The following is a 26,652-nucleotide window of genomic DNA, read 5'->3' as shown; positions in this document are numbered from 1 at the left end:
TTCCAGCCCTGTAACTGTGTTCCAGCCCTGTAACTGTGTGTTCCAGCCCTGTAACTGTGTGTTCCAGCCCTGTAACCGTGTGTTCCAGCCCTGTAACTGTGTGTTCCAGCCCTGTAACTGTGTGTTCCAGCCCTGTAACTGTGTTCCAGCCCTGTAACTGTGTGTTCCAGCCCTGTAACTGTGTGTTCCAGCCCTGTAACTGTGTTCCAGCCCTGTAACCGTGTTTTCCAGCCCTGTAACTGTGTCCCAGCCCTGTAACTGTGTCCCAGCCCTGTATCCATGTGTCCCAGTCCTGTAACTGTGTGTTCCAGCCCTGTAACAGTGTGTTCCAGCTCTGTAACTGTGTGTCCCAGCCCTGTAACTGTGTGTCCCAGCCCTGTAACTGTGTGTCCCAGCCCTGTAACTGTGTGTCCCAGCCCTGTAACCGTGTGTCCCAGCCCTGTAACTGTGTTCCAGCCCTGTAACTGTGTCCCAGCCCTGTAACTGTTTGTTCCAGCCCTGTAACTGTGTCCCAATCCCAGCCCTGTGACTGTGTGTCCCAGCTCTGTAACTGTGTGTCCCAGCTCTGTAACTGTGTGGCCCAGCCCTGTAACCGTGTCCCAGCCCTGTAACTGTGTGTTCCAGCCCTGTAACTGTGTGTTCCAGCCCTGTAACTGTGTGTTCCAGCCCTGTAACTGTGTTCCAGCCCTGTAACTGTGTGTTCCAGCCCTGTAACTGTGTGTTCCTGCCCTGTAACCGTGTGTTCCAGCCCTGTAACTGTGTGTTCCAGCCCTGTAACTGTGTGTTCCAGCCCTGTAACTGTGTTCCAGCCCTGTAACTGTGTGTTCCAGCCCTGTAACTGTGTGTTCCTGCCCTGTAACCGTGTGTTCCACCCCTGTAACTGTGTGTTCCAGCCCTGTAACTGTGTGTTCCAGCACTGTAACTGTGTGTTCCAGCCCTGTAACTGTGTGTTCCAGCCCTGTAACTGTGTGTTCCAGCCCTGTAACTGTGTGTTCCAGCCCTGTAACTGTGTGTCCCAGCCCTGTAACTGTGTGTCCCAGCCCTGTAACTGTGTGTCCCAGCCCTGTAACTGTGTGTTCCAGCCCTGTAACTGTGTGTTCCAGCCCTGTAACTGTGTTCCAGTCCTGTAACTGTGTGTTCCAGCCCTGTAACCGTGTGTTCCAGCCCTGTAACTGTGTGTTCCAGCCCTGTAACTGTGCTCCAGCCCTGTAACCGTGTGTTCCAGCCCTGTAACTGTGTCCCAGCCCTGTAACTGTGTGTTCCAGCCCTGTAACTGTGTTCCAGTCCTGTAACTGTGTGTTCCAGCCCTGTAACCGTGTCCCAGCCCTGTAACTGTGTGTTCCAGCCCTGTAACTGTGTGTTCCAGCACTGTAACTGTGTGTTCCAGCCCTGTAACTGTGTGTTCCAGCCCTGTAACTGTGTGTTCCAGCCCTGTAACTGTGTGTTCCAGCCCTGTAACTGTGTTCCAGCCCTGTAACTGTGTGTTCCAGCCCTGTAACTGTGTGTTCCAGCCCTGTAACTGTGTGTTCCAGCCCTGTAACCGTGTGTTCCAGCCCTGTAACTGTGTGTTCCAGCCCTGTAACTGTGTGTTCCAGCACTGTAACTGTGTGTTCCAGCCCTGTAACTGTGTGTTCCAGCCCTGTAACTGTGTGTTCCAGCCCTGTAACTGTGTGTTCCAGCCCTGTAACTGTGTGTCCCAGCCCTGTAACTGTGTGTCCCAGCCCTGTAACTGTGTGTCCCAGCCCTGTAACTGTGTGTCCCAGCCCTGTAACTGTGTGTTCCAGCCCTGTAACTGTGTGTTCCAGCCCTGTAACTGTGTTCCAGCCCTGTAACTGTGTTACAGCCCTGTAACTGTGTGTTCCAGCCATGTAACTGTGCTCCAGCCCTGTAACCGTGTGTTCCAGCCCTGTAACTTTGTGTTCCAGCCATGTAACTGTGCTCCAGCCCTGTAACCGTGTGTTCCAGCCCTGTAACTGTGTCCCAGCCCTGTAACTGTGTGTTCCAGCCCTGTAACTGTGTTCCAGTCCTGTAACTGTGTGTTCCAGCCCTGTAACTGTGTGTTCCAGCCCTGTAACTGTGTTCCAGCCCTGTAACTGTGTGTTCCAGTCCTGTAACTGTGTGTTCCAGCCCTGTAACTGTGTTCCAGCCCTGTAACTGTGTGTTCCAGCCCTGTAACTGTGTGTTCCAGCCCTGTAACTGTGTGTTCCAGCACTGTAACTGTGTGTTCCAGCCCTGTAACTGTGTGTTCCAGCCCTGTAACTGTGTGTTCCAGCCCTGTAACTGTGTGTTCCAGCCCTGTAACTGTGCTCCAGCCCTGTAACCGTGTGTTCCAGCCCTGTAACTGTGTCCCAGCCCTGTAACTGTGTGTTCCAGCCCTGTAACTGTGTGTTCCAGCCCTGTAACCGTGTGTTCCAGCCCTGTAACTGTGTGTTCCAGCCCTGTAACTGTGTGTTCCAGCACTGTAACTGTGTGTTCCAGCCCTGTAACTGTGTGTTCCAGCCCTGTAACTGTGTGTTCCAGCCCTGTAACTGTGTGTTCCAGCCCTGTAACTGTGTGTCCCAGCCCTGTAACTGTGTGTCCCAGCCCTGTAACTGTGTGTCCCAGCCCTGTAACTGTGTGTTCCAGCCCTGTAACTGTGTGTTCCAGCCCTGTAACTGTGTTCCAGCCCTGTAACTGTGTTACAGCCCTGTAACTGTGTGTTCCAGCCATGTAACTGTGCTCCAGCCCTGTAACCGTGTGTTCCAGCCCTGTAACTGTGTGTTCCAGCCATGTAACTGTGCTCCAGCCCTGTAACCGTGTGTTCCAGCCCTGTAACTGTGTCCCAGCCCTGTAACTGTGTGTTCCAGCCCTGTAACTGTGTTCCAGTCCTGTAACTGTGTGTTCCAGCCCTGTAACTGTGTGTTCCAGCCCTGTAACTGTGTTCCAGCCCTGTAACTGTGTGTTCCAGTCCTGTAACTGTGTGTTCCAGCCCTGTAACTGTGTTCCAGCCCTGTAACTGTGTGTTCCAGCCCTGTAACTGTGTGTTCCAGCCCTGTAACTGTGTGTTCCAGCACTGTAACTGTGTGTTCCAGCCCTGTAACTGTGTGTTCCAGCCCTGTAACTGTGTGTTCCAGCCCTGTAACTGTGCTCCAGCCCTGTAACCGTGTGTTCCAGCCCTGTAACTGTGTCCCAGCCCTGTAACTGTGTGTTCCAGCCCTGTAACTGTGTTCCAGTCCTGTAACTGTGTGTTCCAGCCCTGTAACCGTGTCCCAGCCCTGTAACTGTGTGTTCCAGCCCTGTAACTGTGTGTTCCAGCACTGTAACTGTGTGTTCCAGCACTGTAACTGTGTGTTCCAGCCCTGTAACTGTGTGTTCCAGCCCTGTAACTGTGTGTTCCAGCCCTGTAACTGTGTGTCCCAGCCCTGTAACTGTGTGTCCCAGCCCTGTAACTGTGTGTCCCAGCCCTGTAACTGTGTGTTCCAGCCCTGTAACTGTGTGTTCCAGCCCTGTAACTGTGTTCCAGCCCTGTAACTGTGTGTTCCAGCCATGTAACTGTGCTCCAGCCCTGTAACCGTGTGTTCCAGCCCTGTAACTGTGTGTTCCAGCCATGTAACTGTGCTCCAGCCCTGTAACCGTGTGTTCCAGCCCTGTAACTGTGTCCCAGCCCTGTAACTGTGTGTTCCAGCCCTGTAACTGTGTTCCAGTCCTGTAACTGTGTGTTCCAGCCCTGTAACTGTGTGTTCCAGCCCTGTAACTGTGTTCCAGCCCTGTAACTGTGTGTTCCAGTCCTGTAACTGTGTGTTCCAGCCCTGTAACTGTGTTCCAGCCCTGTAACTGTGTGTTCCAGCCCTGTAACTGTGTGTTCCAGCCCTGTAACTGTGTGTTCCAGCCCTGTAACTGTGTGTTCCAGCCCTGTAACTGTGTGTCCCAGCCCTGTAACTGTGTGTCCCAGCCCTGTAACTGTGTGTCCCAGCCCTGTAACTGTGTGTCCCAGCCCTGTAACTGTGTGTTCCAGCCCTGTAACTGTGTGTTCCAGCCCTGTAACTGTGTTCCAGCCCTGTAACTGTGTTCCAGCCCTGTAACTGTGTTCCAGCCCTGTAAACGTGTGTTCCAGCCCTGTAACTGTGTGTTCCAGCCATGTAACTGTGCTCCAGCCCTGTAACAGTGTGTTCCAGCCCTGTAACTGTGTCCCAGCCCTGTAACTGTGTGTTCCAGCCCTGTAACTGTGTTCCAGTCCTGTAACTGTGTGTTCCAGCCCTGTAACTGTGTGTTCCAGCCCTGTAACTGTGTTCCAGCCCTGTAACTGTGTGTTCCAGTCCTGTAACTGTGTGTTCCAGCCCTGTAACTGTGTTCCAGCCCTGTAACTGTGTGTTCCAGCCCTGTAACTGTGTTCCAGCCCTGTAACTGTGTGTTCCAGCCCTGTAACTGTTTGTTCCAGCCCTGTAACTGTGTGTTCCAGCCCTGTAACTGTGTTCCAGCCCTGTAACTGTGTTCCAGCCCTGTAACTGTGTGTTCCAGCCCTGTAACTGTGTGTTCCAGCCCTGTAACCGTGTGTTCCAGCCCTGTAAATGTGTGTCCCAGTCCTGTAACTTTGTTCCAGCCCTGTAACTGTGTGTTCCAGCCCTGTAACTGTGTTCCAGCCCTGTAACTGTGTGTTCCAGCCCTGAAACTGTGTGTTCCAGCCCTGTAACTGTGTTCCAGCCCTGTAACTGTGTGTTCCAGCCCTGTAACTGTGTTCCAGCCCTGTAACTGTGTGTTCCAGCCCTGTAACTGTGTGTTCCAGCCCTGTAACTGTGTTCCAGTCCTGTAACTGTGTGTTCCAGCCCTGTAACTGTGTGTTCCAGCCCTGTAACTGTGTTCCAGCCCTGTAACTGTGTGTTCCAGTCCTGTAACTGTGTGTTCCAGCCCTGTAACTGTGTTCCAGCCCTGTAACTGTGTGTTCCAGCCCTGTAACTGTGTTCCAGCCCTGTAACTGTGTGTTCCAGCCCTGTAACTGTTTGTTCCAGCCCTGTAACTGTTTTCCAGCCCTGTAACTGTGTTCCAGCCCTGTAACTGTGTGTTCCAGCCCTGTAACTGTGTGTTCCAGCCCTGTAACCGTGTGTTCCAGCCCTGTAAATGTGTGTCCCAGTCCTGTAACTTTGTTCCAGCCCTGTAACTGTGTGTTCCAGCCCTGTAACTGTGTTCCAGCCCTGTAACTGTGTGTTCCAGCCCTGAAACTGTGTGTTCCAGCCCTGTAACTGTGTTCCAGCCCTGTAACTGTGTGTTCCAGCCCTGTAACTGTGTTCCAGCCCTGTAACTGTGTGTTCCAGCCCTGTAACTGTGTGTTCCAGCCCTGTAACTGTGTTCCAGCCCTGTAACCGTGTTTTCCAGCCCTGTAACTGTGTCCCAGCCCTGTAACTGTGTCCCAGCCCTGTATCCATGTGTCCCAGTCCTGTAACTGTGTGTTCCAGCCCTGTAACAGTGTGTTCCAGCTCTGTAACTGTGTGTCCCAGCCCTGTAACTGTGTTTCCCAGCCCTGTAACTGTGTGTCCCAGCCCTGTAACTGTGTGTCCCAGCCCTGTAACCGTGTGTCCCAGCCCTGTAACTGTGTTCCAGCCCTGTAACTGTGTCCCAGCCCTGTAACTGTTTGTTCCAGCCCTGTAACTGTGTCCCAATCCCAGCCCTGTGACTGTGTGTCCCAGCTCTGTAACTGTGTGTCCCAGCTCTGTAACTGTGTGGCCCAGCCCTGTAACCGTGTCCCAGCCCTGTAACTGTGTGTTCCAGCCCTGTAACTGTGTGTTCCAGCCCTGTAACTGTGTGTTCCAGCCCTGTAACCGTGTCCCAGCCCTGTAACTGTGTGTTCCAGCCCTGTAACTGTGTGTTCCAGCCCTGTAACTGTGTTCCAGCCCTGTAACTGTGTGTTCCAGTCCTGTAACTGTGTGTTCCAGCCCTGTAACTGTGTTCCAGCCCTGTAACTGTGTGTTCCAGCCCTGTAACTGTGTGTTCCAGCCCTGTAACCGTGTGTTCCAGCCCTGTAACTGTGTGATCCAGCCCTGTAACTGTGTGTTCCAGCACTGTAACTGTGTGTTCCAGCCCTGTAACTGTGTGTTCCAGCCCTGTAACTGTGTGTTCCAGCCCTGTAACTGTGTTCAAGCCCTGTAACTGTGTGTTCCAGTCCTGTAACTGTGTGTTCCAGCCCTGTAACTGTGTTCCAGCCCTGTAACTGTGTGTTCCAGCCCTGTAACTGTGTTCCAGCCCTGTAACTGTGTGTTCCAGCCCTGTAACTGTTTGTTCCAGCCCTGTAACTGTGTGTTCCAGCCCTGTAACTGTGTGTTCCAGCCCTGTATCTGTGCTCCAGCCCAGTAACCGTGTGTTCCAGCCCTGTAACTGTGTGTCCCAGCCCTGAAACTGTGTGTTCCAGCCCTGTAACTGTGTTCCAGTCCTGTAACTGTGTGTTCCAGCCCTGTAACTGTGTGTTCCAGCCCTGTAACTGTGTTCCAGCCCTGTAACTGTGTGTTCCAGTCCTGTAACTGTGTGTTCCAGCCCTGTAACTGTGTTCCAGCCCTGTAACTGTGTGTTCCAGCCCTGTAACTGTGTTCCAGCCCTGTAACTGTGTGTTCCAGCCCTGTAACTGTTTGTTCCAGCCCTGTAACTGTGTGTTCCAGCCCTGTAACTGTGTTCCAGCCCTGTAACTGTGTTCCAGCCCTGTAACTGTGTGTTCCAGCCCTGTAACTGTGTGTTCAAGCCCTGTAACCGTGTGTTCCAGCCCTGTAAATGTGTGTCCCAGTCCTGTAACTTTGTTCCAGCCCTGTAACTGTGTGTTCCAGCCCTGTAACTGTGTTCCAGCCCTGTTACTGTGTGTTCCAGCCCTGTAACTGTGTGTTTCAGCACTGTAACTGTGTTCCAGCCCTGTAACTGTGTGTTCCAGCCCTGTAACTGTGTTCCAGCCCTGTAACTGTGTCCCAGCCCTGTAACTGTTTGTTCCAGCCCTGTAACTGTGTCCCAATCCCAGCCCTGTGACTGTGTGTCCCAGCTCTGTAACTGTGTGTCCCAGCCCTGTATCCATGTGTCCCAGTCCTGTAACTGTGTGTTCCAGCCCTGTAACAGTGTGTTCCAGCTCTGTAACTGTGTGTCCCAGCCCTGTAACTGTGTGTCCCAGCCCTGTAACTGTGTGTCCCAGCCCTGTAACCGTGTGTCCCAGCCCTGTAACTGTGTTCCAGCCCTGTAACCGTGTCCCAGCCCTGTAACTGTGTGTTCCAGCCCTGTAACTGTGTTCCAGCCCTGCAACTTTGTCCCAGCCCCATAACTGTGTGTTCCAGCCCTGTAACTGTGTCCCAGCCCTGTAACTGTGTGTTCCAGCCCTGTAACTGTGTCCCAGCCCTGTAACTGTGTCCCAACCCTGTAACCGTCTCCCAGCCCTGTAACTGTGTCCCAGCCCTGTAACTGTGTCCCAGCCCTGTAACTGTGTGTTCCAGCCCTGTAACTGTGTCCCAGCCTTGTAACTGTGTGTTTACAGCCCTGTAGCTGTGTGTTTAAGCCCTGTAACTGTGTTCCAGTCCTGTAACTGTGTGTTCCAGCCCTGTAACTGTGTGTTACAGCCCTGTAACCGTGTCCCAGCCCTGTAACTGTGTCCCAGCCCTGTAACTGTGTCCCAGCCCTGTAACTGTGTGTCCCAGTCCTGTAACTGTGTGTTCCAGCCCTGTAACTGTGTGTTCCAGCCCTGTAACTGTGTGTTCAAGCCCTGTAACTGTGTGTCCCAGCCCTGTAACTGTGTGTTCCAGCCCTGTAACTGTGTCCCAGCCCTGTAACTGTGTGTTACAGCCCTGTAGCTGTGTGTTCAAGCCCTGTAACTGTGTGTTACAGCCCTGTAACCGTGTGTTCCAGCCCTGTAACTGTGTGATCCAGCCTTGTAACTGTGTGTTCCAGCACTGTAACTGTGTGTTCCAGCCCTGTAACTGTGTGTTCCAGCCCTGTAACTGTGTGTTCCAGCCCTGTAACTGTGTTCAAGCCCTGTAACTGTGTGTTCCAGTCCTGTAACTGTGTGTTCCAGCCCTGTAACTGTGTTCCAGCCCTGTAACTGTGTGTTCCAGCCCTGTAACTGTGTTCCAGCCCTGTAACTGTGTGTTCCAGCCCTGTAACTGTTTGTTCCAGCCCTGTAACTGTGTGTTCCAGCCCTGTAACTGTGTGTTCCAGCCCTGTATCTGTGCTCCAGCCCAGTAACCGTGTGTTCCAGCCCTGTAACTGTGTGTCCCAGCCCTGAAACTGTGTGTTCCAGCCCTGTAACTGTGTTCCAGTCCTGTAACTGTGTGTTCCAGCCCTGTAACTGTGTGTTCCAGCCCTGTAACTGTGTTCCAGCCCTGTAACTGTGTGTTCCAGTCCTGTAACTGTGTGTTCCAGCCCTGTAACTGTGTTCCAGCCCTGTAACTGTGTGTTCCAGCCCTGTAACTGTGTTCCAGCCCTGTAACTGTGTGTTCCAGCCCTGTAACTGTTTGTTCCAGCCCTGTAACTGTGTGTTCCAGCCCTGTAACTGTGTTCCAGCCCTGTAACTGTGTCCCAGCCCTGTAACTGTTTGTTCCAGCCCTGTAACTGTGTCCCAATCCCAGCCCTGTGACTGTGTGTCCCAGCTCTGTAACTGTGTGTCCCAGCCCTGTATCCATGTGTCCCAGTCCTGTAACTGTGTGTTCCAGCCCTGTAACAGTGTGTTCCAGCTCTGTAACTGTGTGTCCCAGCCCTGTAACTGTGTGTCCCAGCCCTGTAACTGTGTGTCCCAGCCCTGTAACCGTGTGTCCCAGCCCTGTAACTGTGTTCCAGCCCTGTAACCGTGTCCCAGCCCTGTAACTGTGTGTTCCAGCCCTGTAACTGTGTTCCAGCCCTGCAACTTTGTCCCAGCCCCATAACTGTGTGTTCCAGCCCTGTAACTGTGTCCCAGCCCTGTAACTGTGTGTTCCAGCCCTGTAACTGTGTCCCAGCCCTGTAACTGTGTCCCAACCCTGTAACCGTCTCCCAGCCCTGTAACTGTGTCCCAGCCCTGTAACTGTGTCCCAGCCCTGTAACTGTGTGTTCCAGCCCTGTAACTGTGTCCCAGCCTTGTAACTGTGTGTTTACAGCCCTGTAGCTGTGTGTTTAAGCCCTGTAACTGTGTTCCAGTCCTGTAACTGTGTGTTCCAGCCCTGTAACTGTGTGTTACAGCCCTGTAACCGTGTCCCAGCCCTGTAACTGTGTCCCAGCCCTGTAACTGTGTCCCAGCCCTGTAACTGTGTGTCCCAGTCCTGTAACTGTGTGTTCCAGCCCTGTAACTGTGTGTTCCAGCCCTGTAACTGTGTGTTCAAGCCCTGTAACTGTGTGTCCCAGCCCTGTAACTGTGTGTTCCAGCCCTGTAACTGTGTCCCAGCCCTGTAACTGTGTGTTACAGCCCTGTAGCTGTGTGTTCAAGCCCTGTAACTGTGTTCCAGTCCTGTAACTGTGTGTTCCAGCCCTGTAACTGTGTGTTCCAGCCCTGTAACCGTGTCCCAGCCCTGTAACTGTGTCCCAGCTCTGTAACTGTGTTCCAGCCCTGTAACCGTGTGTCCCAGCTCTGTAACTGTGTGTTCCAGCCCTGTAACTGTGTTCCAGCCCTATAACTGTGTGTTCCAGCCCTGTAACTGTGTTCCAGCCCTATAACTGTGTGTTCCAGCCCTGTAACTGTGTCCCAGTCCTGTAACCGTGTGTTCCAGCCCTGTAATTGTGTACCAGCCCTGTAACTGTGTTCCAGCCCAGTATGATATCACCAGAGAGGAAGGGCTGACTATGCTGATACAGTAACGTAAGGTATGGTGACTCATTTCCTCTCTTCCTAAGACACCAGGTTCTTTACAGATCCCCAGGACACACAACACAATTCAACCGTTTCCACACAGATGGTAAAGATATAATATAATTTAACAAGATGATTTTATGTTCTGCCTAGAACTTGTAAGTCATTCGTGTGACAGTAAATACACATACAAGATTCATTCATTTGGAAGTAAATTAATTTTTAATATTCATTTTTATGGCAGCAAACAGAATATTAATTAATATGGCAGCAAATACACTTACAATGTTAATTAATATGGCAGCAAATACACTTACAATGTTAATTAATATGGCAGCAAATACACTTACAATGTTAATTAATATGGCAGCAAATACACTTACAATGTTAATTAATATGGCAGCAAATACACTTACGATGTTAATTAATATGGCAGCAAATACACTTACAATGTTAATTAATATGTCAGCAAATACACTTACAATGTTAATTAATATGGCAGCAAATACACTTACAATGTTAATTAATATGGCAGCAAATACACTTACAATGTTAATTAATATGGCAGCAAAAAATATATAAAACATTTTATTTCACCTTTATTTAACCAGATAGGCTAGTTGAGAACAAGTTCTCATTTGCAACTGCGACCTGGCCAAGATAAAGCCTTGGAGTGTGAGCAGACAACACAGAGTTACACATGGAGTAAACAATTAACAAGTCAATAACACAGTAGAAAAAAGGAGAGTCTATATACATTGTGTGCAAAGGGCATGAGGAGGTAGGCGAATAATTACAATTTTGCAGATTAACACTGGAGTGATACATGATCAGATGGTCGGTCATGTACAGGTAGAGATACTGGAGTGATAAATGATCAGATGGTCATGTACAGGTAGAGATATTGGTGTGCAAAAGAGCAGAAAGTAAATAAATAAAAACAGTATTGGGATGAGGTAGGTAAAAATGGGTGGGCTATTTACCGATAGACTATGTACAGCTGCAGCGATCGGTTAGCTGCTCAGATAGCAGATGTTTGAAGTTGGTGAGGGAGATAAAAGTCTCCAACTTCAGCGATTTTTGCAATTCGTTCCAGTCACAGGCAGCAGAGAACTGGAACGAAAGGCGGCCAAATTAGGTGTTGCCTTTAGGGATGATCAGTGAGATACACCTGCTGTAGCGCGTGTTACGGGTGGGTGTTGCCATCGTGACCAGTGAACTGAGACATGTGACCTTTCACCCATGTGGACATAGATTACTTTGGTCGCATAGAGGTGAAGCGAGGCCACGTTCATGTGAAGCGGTATGGTGTGATCTTTACTTGCCTTGTGAGTCGAGCTGTCCATCTAGAAGTTGCTAGTTATCTGGATACCGATTCCTGCATCAATGCCCTGCACAGGTTCATCTGTAGAAGGGGCCCAGTAACAAGTATCAGAACAGACCATGGCACCAACTTTGTTGGAACATACAGAGAGCTAGGAGAAGCTCTGAAAGAGCTGGATCACAACAAGATTCAAAATGAATTACTGAAGGAAGGAGGGACATGGTCATTCAACCTTCCCTCTGGAGCCCACCATGGGGGGGTGGGGTAAGGGAGAGGTTGATCCGACTGGTGAAAAAGATCCTCTATTCAGTCCTTAAAGTGCAGGTACTGGATGATGAGGCTTTGCAGACAGCCTTGTGTGAGGTTGAGGCGATAATGAACGACAGACCAATCACAACCGTAACAAATTACCCTAATGATCTAGAACCCCTGACTCCGAACCATCTGCTTCATCTGAACGCTAAGCCAGTCCTGCCACCAGGACTATTCCAGAGAAGCGGCCTATACTCACGAAGGAGATGGAAGCAAGTACAATATATCACTGACCTCATCTGGAAGAGCTGGATCAGGGAATATCTTCCATTTATGCAGGAGCGGAACAAGTGGAACAAAACTAAGAGAAACGTTAGTCCTGGTGACCTTGTGGTCATCGTTGATGACACCGTCCCCAGGGAACTCTTGGCTAATGGGGCGTGTGGTGGAGGCTTTGCCAGGGGCCAATGGTCTTGTCCGGAGCGTCATGGTATCAATAAACTCTGTCTGCTCCTTGAGGCGACGGAGTGAGACACATACACACACACACACACACACACACACACACACACACACACACGCTCCATCTTTGAATCACGTGCATCTCTGATTCTTTGACGTCGTGCTCATACATTCTTTGACGTCAAACTTTTGACCTGAACACTTCAACTCAGACTGAGATCTATGGACTCTTTTCCTATATGGCACCTTGTATATTTGTATATAGCTATGAACTGTAATAGTGCTCTGGTATAGAATGTTTTGTGTGTTGGCTCTACGTTTGAATATTAAGTAATTGTTGTGCATTCAGTGCAGTCAACAATTAGGGGCCGGTATTTTAGGGTCGATTTGGACATATTTGTATAAAACACAGAACATACAGAGCTCAATGTACATTTGTGTAAATATATTAAATATGAATGTATATGATTAAATATTAGGCACGTACCTTTTATGATTTATATTTACCTGATTTGAGATGTATTCATTTGTTATTATTGTAACTTCGTTTTTGGCCCCCCCTCTTGCCTATTCATTGTATTGTGGTAAGTGTGTTAGGATGAAGGCAGGAAGTTGGGCCTTCGGGGGGAGGATTCCTAGCTAGATGCTGGAGCGGTATAGTCTTTTGACCATACAGACAGGTCATATTATGCATTTTCAATATCAAGTAATCTATGCTTTAAGTTGAATGCAGAATCATTTTTTTGTTAGATGAGAATAAACCTTTTTGTTGCACCATATCCCTGGATCTCATTGAATGTTTTGGCCGTTTGGAAACTTTGGCGTACGAAACAACCCCGCTTTCAGGCTAGGGTAGTGGCAATGGTAACGCCACCATGGCCTTTTTATTCCCTTAACTTCCTTATCTTACCTCATTCTCACTCACTGTATATAGACTTTTTGTTTTCTTTTGTTCTACTGTATTATTGACTGTATGTTTGTTTTACTCCATGTGTAACTCTGTGTTGTTGTTTGTGTCGAACTGCTTTGCTTTATCTTGGCCAGGTCACAGTTGCAAATGAGAACTTGTTCTCAACTTGCCTACCTGCTTAAATAAAGGTTAAATAAAATGTTAAAATAAATAAATAAATAAATAAAAAGGAAGAGGAAAGGAAGCCACTACAACGTGTTAGCAACCAGGTTCCCAGGGAACTCAGTCAGCTGACCGTGGCCAGCCAATCACAGGCTCTACCTGCTGGGCTAGATAGAGTAGAGCTTGTGCTTTAGTTGTTCCTAGGAGGGCAGGTTGAGAAGGTATCTGTAAACTCCTCACTGGAACTTTCCTGAACAGACTTCCTAGGACTTCCCCAACCACGTGTTAGTGCGTCACTGAACATATTCGGGTTCATGTGTATATCAAATCTGTCCAAACGTTATAAGCTGCGTTCTTATACACGCCTTATTGATGTTAGTATGCTGATATTTCACGCCTGTGTACCAGCCCGTATTGTGTTTATCTCGCCCATATGTGACATAGTTCATGCGTGTTTTTAACAGGTGAGGAGGTACAATCTCAACGCATTACTCTCTATGGGTCTAGATGGCTACCAACTAGACATTGCTTACTGCAGTAGTGGCCAAAAGTTTTGAGAATGACACAAATATTATTTTTCACAGAGTCTGCTGCATCAGTTTATATGATGGTAATTTGCATATACTCCAGAATGTTATGAAGAGTGATCAGATGAATTGCAATTAATTGCAAAGTCCCTCTTTGCCATGCAAATGAACTGAATCCCCTGAAAACATTTCCACTGTATTTCAGCCCTGCCACAAAAGGACCAGCTGACATCATGTCAGTGATTCTCTCGTTAACACAGGAGGACAAGGCTGGAGATCACTCTGTCATGCTGATTGAGTTTTAATAACAGACTGGAAGCTTCAAAAGGAGGGTGGTGCTTGGAATCATTATTCTTCCTCTGTCATCCATGGCTACCTGCAAGGAAACACGTGCCGTCATCATTGCTTTGCACAAAAAGGGCTTCACAGGCAAGGATATTGCTGCCAGTAAAATTGCACCTAAATCAACCATTTATTGGCTCATCAAGAACTTCAAGGAGAGTGGTTCAATTGTTGTGAAGAAGGCTTCAGGCCACCCAAGAAAGTCCAGCAAGCGCCAGGACCGTCTCCTAAAGTTGATTCAGCTGCAGGATCGGGACACCACCAGTACAGAGCTTGCTCAGGAATGGCAGCAGGCAGGTGTGAGTGCATCTGCACGCACAGTGAGGCGAAGACTTTTGGAGGATGGCCTGGTGTTTGGAGCATCCGGAAAAAAGCTTGTCTGGAGAAGACAAGGTGAGCGCTACCATCAGTCCTGTGTCATGCCAACAGTAAAGCGACCTGAGACCATTCATGTGTGGGGTTGCTTCTCAGCCAAGGGAGTGGGCTCACTCACAATCCTCCTAATACATCCTCCAAGAGCAACTTCTCCCAACCATCCAGGAATGCCTTTTCCAGCATGATGAAGCACCTTGTCATAAGGCAAAAGTGATAACTAAGTGGCTTGGGGAACAAAACATTGATATTTTGGGTCCATGGCCAGGAAACTCCCCAGACCTTAATCCCATTGAGAACTTGTGGTCAATCCTCAAGAGGTGGGTGGACAATCAAAAACTCATACATTTTGACAAGCTCAAAGCATTGATTATGCAAGAATGGCCTGCCATCAGTCAGGATGTGGCCCAGAAGTTAATTGACAGCATGCCAGGGCGGATTGCAGAGGCCTTGAAAAAGAAGGGTCAACATGGCAAGTATTGACTCTTTGCATCAACTTCATGTAATTGTCAATAAAATACTTTGACACTTATGAAATGCTTTTAATTATACTTCAGTATTCGATAATAACATCTGACAAAAATATCTAAAGACACTGATTCTCAAAACTTTTGGCCACGACTGTACTCACTCAAGATGGATAGCTGGTGATGTCATCACGTCCAGAGTCATTCTCTGGCCACAACTAAGATGGCTTTTGTTGACATATTAGCATTGTTGGCAACATAGCATGCTATCTCCTATCCACTAACCCTAATGTTAACTTGTCCATACTGTATATACTACTGTACTGTGCTAGCCCTTTTTCTACTAGGCTAGCTTCCCCCTGTAGATATTGTATGCTATGCTAACCCCCCCCCCCTCCCCCCCTGTATAGTACATTGTGATGTAGCCTGTTGGATATAGACGGGCTAGTAGGCTAACATGCTAGTACCGCTAATGCTACTGCCATTGTCTTGGACTGCATAGAGTTTGCTATGTTCCTTGTGTGCTATGTTTGACCTACTAGCTGCTGCCAAGCTGCTGCCTACCTTAGACATTATGCACACTACTTACATTGATTGGTAGTCCCATATGGCGGCACACAATTGGCCCAGCGTCGTCCAGGTTTGGCCGGGGTATTGTGAATAATAATTTATTTTTAACTGACTTGCCTAGTTAAATAAAGGATACATAAAAACAATAAACAATGCTCTGCTAGCCTACATAGCTCCTTGCTATCAGTATTACACAGTTATCTATTCTACTGCTATTACGTAGCTATTACTGATCGTAAACTGTCGCACATATTCTCTTTCTCTCAGTTTACTACATACTGTTTTATTTAACCTTTAACTCGGCAAGTCAGTTGTCTTGAGGGTCAAAGAGTGTGTGCTACTCATTGAACTCAGACAAAACAAACTTTCTTGTGTATGTGCAGCATCTCCCCTCCACCACCCCTTCTCGACCCCTACCCGACACCTCCACGACCCCTCCACCCCCCCACACGACTCAAGTTCACAGACAAAATAAAAAAGTATTTCAGACAAAATAAACATTTCTTGAAAGCATTGTTTACGAATGGGGAATGCAGTCAGAGGCTATAAAGGTGCTGCAGACGACAGTCCCCCCCAGTTCTCTCTTTGTTGAAGCCACGAGTGCACGTTTTAGTGCCCTTTTTTTCAGCTGTCCAGGAAGAACAAAGAGAACAATGATTTAGAAGAGGTGGTATCTGAAGAAGAAGATGGGGAAGAATACAACCCAGAGCCACGATACATCATCTTCAGATGAAGAAGAAGAGGGGGAAGAACACAACCCAGAGCCACGATACATCATCTTCAGATGAAGAAGAAGAGGGGGAAGAACACAACCCAGAGCCACGATGCATCATCTTCAGATGAAGAAGAAGAGGGGGAAGAACACAACCCAGAGCCACGATACATCATCTTCAGATGAAGAAGAAGAGGGGGAAGAATACAACCCAGAGCCACGATGCATCATCTTCAGATGAAGAAGAAATCCCCCAAGCTGAAAGTGACATTTTTGTCAAAGAAAAGCAAAATGACATGGTCCTTGTCACCATATGACGACCAGGGTAGGATGGCAGTCAACATGTCATAAGGATGACCCCAGGGCCCACAAGACATGCAGTTAAAATGTCATAAGGTTGACCCCAGGGCCCACAAGACATGCAGTCAACATGTCATAAGGATGACCCCAGGGCCCACAAGACATGCAGTTGCCCAGGACACCGCCTCAACATTCTACATGTTCATCACACCAGCCATAAAAAAAATTATCCTGGAGATGACAAATTTGGAGCGTTTCTGTAAATATGGAGACAACTGGAAAGGGATGGATGAGATTGACCTGCGTGCCTACATAGGGCTGCTAATCTTAGAGGGTGTGTATAGGTCCCGAGGCGAAGCTACATGTAGTCTCTGGGATGCTGAGAGTGGAAGGGTGATTTTCCATGCCACTGAAAATCTTTCACACTTTCTCAAGAATACTATGATTTGATAACCGTGAGTCAAGACCTGCAAGACGTGTGAGAGACAAACTGGTGGACATAAGAGAGGTCTGGGAGAAGTGGCTGGTACGTCTGTGTCACGGTCGTCATCGTGAGGAGACCTAGGCGCAGCGTGTTAAGCGTACATACTTCTTTAATGAAAGAACAAAACACTGAACAAAACAACAAAACGAACCGTGAAGCTATTATGGCTAGCGCAGACAGGCAACTAAACATAGAATAAGAACCCACAAACTACCCAAGGAATATGGCTACCTAAATATGGTCCCCAATCAGAGACAACGATAAACAGCTGCCTCTGATTAAGAACCAATCTAGGCAACCATAGACATATAAACACCTAGACTTACAAAGACCCCTAGACGATACAAAAACTAAACAAAACCACCCTCGTCACACCATAATCAAAATAATAAAGAAAACAAAGATAACTAAGGTCAGGGCGTGACAGTCTGCCATACCTCTACAACCCTGGGCCTGAAGTAACTGTGGATGAGCAACTGGTTCCATTCAGAGGTACATCTTTATATTCATATCTGTAATATGATTTTCATTGTTCATCTTATTGTGTATTGCTGTAATATCATTGATTTCATGTGATTGTTTTCTGTGACGCTAATTGCTGATAGTAAATCTCTTTTATCAAAAGTTCGCTGTCCTTTCCGACAGTATATGTCCAGCAAGCCGGCAAAGTATGGCATCAAGATATGGGTGGCCTGTGACGCACAATCCAGCTATGCTTGGAAGGTGCAAGTCTACGCAGGGAAGCCGACCAGTGGAGGCCCGGAGAAGAACCAGGGGATGCGGGTTGTGCTTGATGTGACAGATGGACTGACGGGGCACATTGTCCCGTGTGACAATTTCTTCACCTCTTATGAACTCAGCCAGCAGCTCCTGAAGAGGAAGATCACCATGGTTGGCACAGTAAGAAAGAACAAGCCGGCACTCCTCCACAACAAGGGGGGGAGAGGCCTTCTCATCAAAGTCCAATTCCAATCACTGTGCGTGTGCCTGTCTTTCTTACTTTCAGTCTCCTCTCTAAATCCTCTACAGGTTTTTCCCAAACTCGGTTCCGGGGCCCCCCCTTGGGTACACGTTTTGTTTTTTACACTAGCACTACACAGCTCATTCAAATAATCAACTCTAGGGCCAAAACCAAAATGTGTACCCAGGACTGAGTTTGGGAAACCCTACACTACCACATTATTCACTAGTACCATCAGTCCCATTACTATTGCTGTGTGTGTGTGTGTGTGTGTGTGTGTGTGTGCCTGTCTGTCTTGAGTGTAGAATAAAGAATGTTCTGTACATCTGTCTCCTACTTCTACTGGTCATTACCCGTGTTTTAATAGAGGGGCCATTACAGCCATATATTAAACCTTCTGACAGAGGACAGTAATACCTATATAATAAACCTAACAGAGGACAGTAATACCTATATATTAAACCTATCAGAGGACAGTAATACCTATATATTAAACCTACCAGAGGACAGTAATACCTATATATTAAACCTTCTGACAGAGGACAGTAATACCTAGATATTAAACCTTCTAACAGAGGACAGTAATACCTATATAATAAACCTAACAGAGGACAGTAATACCTATATATTAAACCTACCAGAGGACAGTAATACCTATATATTAAACCTACCAGAGGACAGTAATACCTATATATTAAACCTACCAGAGGACAGTAATACCTATATATTAAACCTAACAGAGGACAGTAATAACTATATATTAAACCTACCAGAGGACAGTAATACCTATATATTAAACCTAACAGAGGACAGTAATACCTATATATTAAACCTACCAGAGGACAGTAATACCTATATATTAAACCTTCTGACAGAGGACAGTAATACCTATATATTAAACCTACCAGAGGACAGTAATACCTATATATTAAACCTTCTGACAGAGGACAGTAATACCTATATATTAAGCCTAACAGAGGACAGTAATACCTATATATTAAACCTACCAGAGGACAGTAATACCTATATATTAAACCTAACAGAGGACAGTAATACCTATATATTAAACCTACCAGAGGACAGTAATACCTAGATATTAAACCTAACAGAGGACAGTAATACCTATATATTAAACCTACCAGAGGACAGTAATACCTATATATTAAACCTAACAGAGGACAGTAATACCTATATATTAAACCTACCAGAGGACAGTAATACCTATATATTAAACCTACCAGAGGACAGTAATACCTATATATTAAACCTTCTACCAGAGGAGAGTAATTCCTATATATTAAACCTACCAGAGGACAGTAATACCTATATATTAAACCTAACAGAGGACAGTAATAACTATATATTAAACCTACCAGAGGACAGTAATAACTATATATTAAACCTACCAGAGGACAGTAATAACTATATATTAAACCTAACAGAGGACAGTAATACCTATATATTAAACCTACCAGAGGACAGTAATACCTATATATTAAACCTACCAGAGGACAGCAATACCTATATATTAAACCTTCTAACAGAGGACTGTAATACCTATATATTAAACCTAACAGAGGACAGTTATACCTATATATTAAACCTATCAGAGGACAGTAATACCTATATATTAAACTTAACAGAGGACAGTAATACCTATATATTAAACCTATCAGAGGACAGTAATACCTATATATTAAACCTACCAGAGGACAGTAATACCTATATATTAAACCTACCAGAGGACAGTAATACCTATATATTAAACCTTCTGACAGAGGACAGTAATACCTATATATTAAACCTAACAGAGGACAGTAATACCTATATATTAAACCTAACAGAGGACAGTAATACCTATATATTAAACCTACCAGAGGACAGTAATACCTATATATTAAACCTTCTGACAGAGGACAGTAATACCTAGATATTAAACCTACCAGAGGACAGTAATACCTATATATTAAACCTTCTAACAGACGACAGTAATACCTATATATTAAACCTACCAGAGGACAGTAATACCTATATATTAAACCTTCTACCAGAGGACAGTAATACCTATATATTAAACCTACCAGAGGACAGTAATACCTATATATTAAACCTACCAGAGGACAGTAATACCTATATATTAAACCTTCTAACAGAGGACAGTAATACCTATATATTAAACCTAACAGAGGACAGTAATACCTATATATTAAACCTAACAGAGGACAGTAATACCTATATATTAAACCTACCAGAGGACAGTAATATCTATATATTAAACCTACCAGAGGACAGTAATACCTATATATTAAACCTAACAGAGGACAGTAATACCTATATATTAAACCTTCTGACAGAGGACAGTAATACCTATATATTAAACCTATCAGAGGACAGTAATACCTATATATTAAACCTAACAGAGGACAGTAATACCTAGATATTAAACCTACCAGAGGACAGTAATACCTATATATTAAACCTTCTGACAGAGGACAGTAATACCTAGATATTAAACCTACCAGAGGACAGTAATACCTATATATTAAACCTTCTAACAGACGACAGTAATACCTATATATTAAGCCTACCAGAGGACAGTAATACCTATATATTAAACCTACCAGAGGACAGTAATACCTATATATTAAACCTTCTAACAGAGGACAGTAATACCTAGATATTAAACCTACCAGAGGACAGTAATACCTAGATATTAAACCTTCTGACAGAGGACAGTAATACCTATATATTAAACCTAACAGAGGACAGTAATGCCTATATATTAAACCTAACAGAGGACAGTAATACCTGTATATTAAACCTTCTACCAGAGGACAGTAATACCTATATATTAAACCTTCTACCAGAGGACAGTAATACCTATATATTAAACCTACCAGAGGACAGTAATACCTATATATTAAACCTTCTGACAGAGGACAGTAATACCTATATATTAAACCTTCTAACAGACGACAGTAATACCTATATATTAAGCCTACCAGAGGACAGTAATACCTATATATTAAACCTACCAGAGGACAGTAATACCTATATATTAAACCTTCTAACAGAGGACAGTAATACCTATATATTAAACCTTCTGACAGAGGACAGTAATACCTATATATTAAACCTACCAGAGGACAGTAATACCTATATATTAAACCTTCTACCAGAGGACAGTAATACCTATATATTAAACCTACCAGAGGACAGTAATACCTATATATTAAACCTTCTACCAGAGGACAGTAATACCTATATATTAAACCTACCAGAGGACAGTAATACCTATATATTAAACCTATCAGAGGACAGTTATACCTATATATTAAACCTAACAGAGGACAGTAATACCTATATATTAAACCTACCAGAGGACAGTAATACCTATATATTAAACCTACCAGAGGACAGTAATACCTATATATTAAACCTAACAGAGGACAGTAATACCTAGATATTAAACCTTCTGACAGAGGACAGTAATACCTATATATTAAACCTATCAGAGGACAGTAATACCTATATATTAAACCTAACAGAGGACAGTAATACCTAGATATTAAACCTTCTACCAGAGGACAGTAATACCTATATATTAAACCTACCAGAGGACAGTAATACCTATATATTAAACCTACCAGAGGACAGTAATACCTATATATTAAACCTACCAGAGGACAGTAATACCTATATATTAAACCTAACAGAGGTGGGAATATGGCACCTGTATTTAACCGACACCTCTATCAGTCACTCTTTTCCAATGTCTGCGTCTGAAAGTCACCCCATATACAATATAGTGGCGGCAGGGTAGCCTAGTGGCTAGAGCGTTGGACTAGCAACCGGAAGGTTGCAAGTTCAAATCCCCGAGCTGACAAATCTGTCGTTCTGCTCCTGAACAGGCAGTTAACTCACTGTTCCTAGACCAGTTAACCCACTTCTTAACTGACTTGCCAAGGTAAAGGAAAAAAATAGTGCACGTGCACTACTTCTGAACAGTATAGGGAATAGGGTACCATTTCAGACAGTAGGGTGCCATTTCAGACACAGACAATATCTTTATTAGCTTCCCTGTCCATCTGGCTCACTTTAGCAGAAGATGCTTCCATGGCTCACTTTACCAGAAGATGCTTCCCTGTCCATCTGGCTCACTCTACCAGAAGTTGCTTCCCTGTCCATCTGGCTCACTTTACCAGAAGATGGCAGCGGTGAGCTGTGGACCACCATGATCATGAACCAGGCAGGGTGCTGTTCCCAACTTCCTAGTGGGTGAAAACCTGAGGGGAGACAATGGCTCTGTCCAAATGGGCACCCTAGTCCCAGCGGTTCTGGTCAAATGGGCACCCTAGTCCCAGCGGCTCTGGTCAAAAGTTGTGCACTATATAGGGAATAGACTGCCATTTGAGACAAGACCAAGAGATTCAAACTCAGGACCCATAGCAGCCTAGTTACTCAGCTACTAACCCTGACAACTCAGGACCCATAGCAGCCTAGTTACATGTATTTACCCTGACAACTCAGAACCCATAGCAGCCTAGTTACATTTATTTACCCTGACAACTCAGGACCCATAGCAGCCTAGTTACATTTATTTACCCTGACAACTCAGGACCTATAGCAGACTAGTTACACAGCTACTAACCCTGACAACTCAGGACCCATAGCAGCCTAGTTACACAGCTACTAACCCTGACAACTCAGGACCCATAGCAGCCTAGTTACATGTATTTAACCTGACAACTCAGGACCCATAGCAGCCTAGTTACACAGCTACTAACCCTGACAACTCAGGACCCATAGCAGCCTAGTTACACAGCTACTTACCCTGACAACTCAGGACCCATAGCAGCTTAGTTACACAGCTACTAACCCTGACAACTCATGACCTATAGCAGCCTAGTTACACAGCTACTAACCCTGACAACTCAGGACCTATAGCAGCCTAGTTACACAGCTACTAACCCTGACAACTCAGGACCTATAGCAGCCTAGTTACACAGCTACTTACCCTAGGAACGACTCAAACAAAACCAGGATATGAAGATGATTAATAGCCAGTTGGGGAATCCTATAAGAAGGTATTCTCTTTGCATGTCCAAACAAAATTCCTTGTTCAACACAAATGGCTGTTTGAGAAGGCGTGTTGAATCAAGGTGTGGGCGCACTGTTGTTATATAGGTTAATTCACTGTAAACACATGTACAACTCCGTATTCTAGCCTCAATGTAAACTGCATCTTGTCTGATACTGTATGTCATTTAAAAACTGAATTCTTGGGGCCTCCCGAGTGGCGCAGCGGTCTAGGCACTGCAGTGCTTGGGGTGTCACTACAGATCCGGGTTCGATCCCGGGCTGTGTGAAAGCTGGCCACAACTGGGAGACCCATGAGGCAATGCACAATTTGCCCAGCGTTGTCCGGGTTAGGGGAGGGTTTGTCCGACCGGGATGTACTCTTCCCATTGCGCTCTAGAGAATCCTGTGCCGGGCGCATGCACGCTGACACGGTCGCCAGTTGTACGGTGTTTCCTCCAACACATTGATGCGGCTGGCTTCCGGGTTAAACGAGCAGTGTGTCAAGAAGCAGCCCAGCTTGGCAGGGTCGTGTTTCGGAGGACGCATGGCTCTCGACCTTCGCCTCTCACGAGTCCGTTCGGGAGTTGCAGCGATGGGACAAGACTGTAACTACCAATTGGGTAAAAAATTAAATATATACATTTATAAGATTTCTTGAGTGTTCCTCAAAAGGTTGTGTGACTCATGAACTAAAATGAACAGAAAGAGAATACAGTACTTTAAATCCTGGTTGGACCACCAGGGAGAACTGTTGCTGTGTGTGTTGGCATAGGATACGTCCTCAAGGCCTCTCTGTAATCTTTATATGGCAGCTCCAAAGAGCTTCCTTTACTTTCTCAAGATAACATTCCCTTTTAGCCAGAGCAGGGGAGGAGAAGAGAGAGCCAAAAGTGGCATTTGTGGTTTGAATCAGGGAAACAGTTCCCCAAGCCATCTGTTGTCAACATTCTGCTGTCAACATTCTGCTGTCAACATTCTGATGTCAACATTCTGATGTCAACATTCTGATGTCAACATTCCGGTGTCAACATTCTGTTGTCAACATTCTGATGTCAACATTCTGTTAACATTCTGTTGTCAACATTCTGCTGTTAACATTCTGCTGTTAACATTCTGATGTCAACATTCTGTCAACATTCTGTTAACATTCTGCTGTGTTGATCATGTTCTTAAACAGATTTTTGAAGTCATTTTTCATCTTGTTTGTCTTTTTATTGTCAGCCCAACATGTGGGTAATGCCCTTGAGCAGTAGTTAGTGTACACATGTGAATAAGCTATACACACTGTACAGGACCGGTTTTGCAGACACGGAATATGTCTAGTCCAGGACACTTTCAAATGGAGACTTCTGAGTGTCTATGAAGCCGGTCCATAGGACACATTGCCCAAGATACTTATAAAAAATACAAAATAAGAACAACGGACAATATCATCATCAGTGAGAGACATGGGTACGTCCCAAATGGCACCCTATTCCCTATATAGTGCACTAAGATTGACTAGGGCCCTTTTGAAAGTAGTGCACTGTTTAGAGAACAGGGTGCCGTTTGGGATGGGCCCGTTGTGTAATAAGGGAACTGAAATCTACAGTTGTTCCAGGGTAATTCGTCTTAACTGCCGATGTACAATAATTACAGGGCCTGTCTTGGCATGGTGAGCTAAGGCACAGTAATGAGTTTTCACTAAGAGATCATTTGTGGATCCACTGTTGATTTAGCATGCGTTTAAATATATAAATATAAATAAATATACAGTGCCAGGCAAACGTTTGAACACAACCGAATCATTCAAGGGTTTGTGTTTATTTTTGTACTATTTTCTACATTGTAGAATAATAGTGAAGACACCAAAACTAATAAATAAGACACATGGAATCATGTAGTAACCCCAGAAAAAAGTGTTAAACATGCCAAGACTGTGCAAAGCTGTCGTCAAGGCAAAAGGGTGGCTACGTCGAAGAATGTCTAAATATATTTGATGAAAGAGTAGGTGTCCAAACGTTTGACTGTTACCACACACACAGAGACACACACAGAGACACACACACACACACACACAGACACACACAGAGACACACACACACACAGAGACACACAGAGACACACACAGACACACACACACACAGACACACACAGAGACACACACACAATATATATATAAATAAATATATAAATAACGACAAGGTTGATGTTTTCAGCGTTGGACTAGTAACTGAAAGGTTGCCAGATCGACTCCCGGAGCTGACGAGGTAAAAATCTGTCGTTCTGCCCAAGGCAGTTAACACACTGTTCCCCGCGTGTCGATTCTGGCACACCCCCCCCCCCCGTCCCTCTCTAATTCAGAGGGGTTGGGTTAAAATGCGGAAGACATATTTCAGTTGTACAACTGACTAGGTATCCCCCTTTGCCCTTTCTGTACCAGATGTGTATTTATTTAGACTACACCTAATATAGAAGAGGAACTTGAATTCCACTCAATTATATTCTATTTCCTTTCATTCAAATAGCAATTCTGCATCCTGTTTACTACTCCAATTCAACAATTGGAATTTAGAACATAGCAAAAAATCACAAAGAGAAGGTGTGTCTAAACTTTTGACCAGTACTGTATATATGTTCCAATTACATTCAAGACAAAACAAGTTGTGATTATTATTATTGGACCCTGCTGGTCATCTATGAACATTAGAACATCTTGGCCATGTTCTGTTATAATCTCCTGTTGGTCATCTATGAACATTTGAACATCTTGGCCATGTTCTGTTATAATCTCCTGTTGGTCATCTATGAACATTTGAACATCTTGGTCATGTTCTGTTATAATCTCCTGTTGGTCATCTATGAACATTTGAACATCTTGGCCATGTTCTGTTATAATCTCCTGTTGGTCATCTATGAACATTTGAACATCTTGGTCATGTTCTGTTATAATCTCCTGCTGGTCATCTATGAACATTTGAACATCTTGGTCATGTTCTGTTATAATCTCCTGTTGGTCATCTATGAACATTTTGAACATCTTGGCCATGTTCTGTTATAATCTCCTGTTGGTCATTTATGAACATTTGAACATCTTGGCCATGTTCTGTTATAATCTCCTGTTGGTCATCTATGAACATTTGAACATCTTGGCCATGTTCTGTTATAATCTCCTGTTGGTCATCTATGAACATTAGAACATCTTGGCCATGTTCTGTTATAATCTCCTGCTGGTCATCTATGAACATTTGAACATCTTGGTCATGTTCTGTTATAATCTCCTGTTGGTCATCTATGAACATTTGAACATCTTGGTCATGTTCTGTTATAATCTCCTGTTGGTCATCTATGAACATTTGAACATCTTGGTCATGTTCTGTTATAATCTCCTGTTGGTCATCTATGAACATTTGAACATCTTGGTCATGTTCTGTTATAATCTCCTGTTGGTCATCTATGAACATTTGAACATCTTGGTCATGTTCTGTTATAATCTCCACCCGGCACAGCCAGAAGAGGACTGGCCATCCCTCATAGCCTGGTTCCTCTCTATGTTTATAATCTCCACCCGGCACAGCCAGAAGAGGTCTGGCCACCCCTCATAGCCTGGTTCCTCTCTATGTTTATAATCTCCACCCGGCACAGCCAGAAGAGGTCTGGCCACCCCTCAGAGCCTGGTTCCTCTCTAGGTTTCTTCCTAGGTTTTGGCCTTTCTAGGGAGTTTTTCCTAGCCACCGTGCTTCTACACCTGCATTGCTTGCTGTTTGCGGTTTTAGGCTGGGTTTCTGTACAGCACTTTGAGATATCAGCTGATGTAAGAAAGGCTATATAAATACATTTGATTTCATTTTGGATCGTTCTCCACCCTCTTCTGATTCAGAATATACTATTTTAATTGTCATACTGTAGTTATAGTCGAGATAACTGAATATCCAATATAAAACTAGTTGTATACCTGCAGGAACCATATACCTGCTCTCTAAAAAAAAATGGAG

This window comes from Oncorhynchus clarkii, chromosome 1 (genome assembly GCF_045791955.1).
Source record: "Oncorhynchus clarkii lewisi isolate Uvic-CL-2024 chromosome 1, UVic_Ocla_1.0, whole genome shotgun sequence".
Taxonomy (NCBI): Eukaryota; Metazoa; Chordata; class Actinopteri; order Salmoniformes; family Salmonidae; genus Oncorhynchus; species Oncorhynchus clarkii.
Note: the sequence above shows the minus strand (reverse complement) of the source record.